The sequence below is a fragment of the Hevea brasiliensis genome, chromosome 1 (assembly GCF_030052815.1).
Source record: "Hevea brasiliensis isolate MT/VB/25A 57/8 chromosome 1, ASM3005281v1, whole genome shotgun sequence".
Taxonomy (NCBI): domain Eukaryota; kingdom Viridiplantae; phylum Streptophyta; class Magnoliopsida; order Malpighiales; family Euphorbiaceae; genus Hevea; species Hevea brasiliensis.
This window is the reverse complement of record NC_079493.1, coordinates 53,642,423-53,643,970: the sequence shown is the minus strand read 5'-3', so window position 1 is coordinate 53,643,970 and position 1,548 is coordinate 53,642,423. Positions and strand designations below refer to the sequence as shown.

The following is a 1,548-nucleotide window of genomic DNA, read 5'->3' as shown; positions in this document are numbered from 1 at the left end:
GATATGCTGATACCTTTGTGGAGTTCCAAAATTAATCATAGATCTTAAAGGGTTTTAATTAATTTAATCACCATGAAAGTAGGGTTTAGGTTAATTAAAATACACATTAAGTGTCTTGAGAAAGGACTTAGGATATCTTAGGATTAATTTCCATCAAAGTAATTATTCTCAATCCAATGAATAGACAAGATTAAAATCCATAGTAAGGTTGCAGTGTGCAATCTTAATTCTGGAATTGCTTTTATAAATAGTTTAATTAAAAAATTACTTTCAGCATCTAAAATAAGTTTAACTCATTCTCTATCTATATTCGGTAGCCTAAACAGTCAAAATTGTTGTGTAACCTAGTACTTGCTAATTAAATTCCTTGTGGGAATGATACTTCACTCATCACTTTATTACTTATTAGCGATTCGTGCACTTGCGGTGGTTGAAAAACTAGCAAATAAGTTTTTAGTGCCGTTGCCGGGAAATTTTAATTTTAGTAATATTAGGTGATAAGTAATTTAGCTAATTTAGGCATTTTCATTTATTATTTAATTTTGTTTTTACATTATTTTATTCTCTTATTCTTTCTCAGGTGATTGGTTTGGTATATGACCAGAATAAGACCAGAGGAAAAAGTCTTTAATTTGGATCCAGAGATAAACAGAACTCTAAGAACTATCAGGAGGGAGAGAAAACGAGAAGGACAAGATCAAGGAAATCCAGAAATTCCAAATATGGCCAACAATAACAATAACAGGCCGAGACTCTTAAAGGATTATGGAGCTCCCTCCTTACAAGTATTCCAACCCAGTGTTACAAGACCCACCGTGAATGCCAATAATTTTGAACTAAAACCGGCATGGCTGCAGATGATCGAATAGATCTAGTTTGGGGGTTCACCAACAGAAGATCCGCACTACCACCTCCAGTGCTTTCTTGCCCTTTGTGACACATTCAAGATGGATGGGATCTCTGATCAAGCCATAAGACTCAAAGCATTTCCATTTTCCCTTCGAGATAGAGCAAGGAAGTGGTTACTTTCTCAATCAGCTGGAACATTCACCATATGGGAGGACCTCTCATAAGCTTTTCTAACAAGGTACTTCCCACCTGCAATGACTGCAAAGTTGAGAATTGAACTAAACACCTTTAGGCAAAGGGAAGATGAATCACTTTATGATGCATGGGAGAGATATAAGGACCTACAGAGAGAATGCCCGCACCATGGCATAGAAGATTGGCTCCTGGTTCAGAACTTCTATAATGGGCTACTGCCCTTTACAAGGAGAACAGTAGATTCAGCAACAAAAGGTGACCTAATGGAGAAAATAGTGGATTAAACACTTAAACTTCTGGAGAGGGTCGCATAACACAACTACGAGTGGTCAAATGAAAAGGGAAATACAAGGAGAATAGTAGGAATCCTAAAAGTGGATGCCCTAATCATGATAAATGCTCAATTTGACTAGCTCACAAAGAGGCTTGATAAAATGCAAGCCAATGCTATAGGGACAAACAGTCAACATGATGACAGCTAATGAGGAGGGTACATGGGTTCAG

The 1,548-nt window shown here is 36.9% G+C and overlaps 1 non-coding gene across 1 annotated transcript; it reads right to left on the bottom strand.

The window, feature by feature from the left end:
* Positions 1–1,112: 1,112 nt before the first annotated feature.
* Positions 1,113–1,219, bottom strand: LOC131169784 (small nucleolar RNA R71). Its single transcript, XR_009140694.1, has one exon. It is a non-coding gene; the product is annotated as a small nucleolar RNA R71 (small nucleolar RNA).
* Between the last annotated feature and the right edge of the window lie 329 nt (positions 1,220–1,548).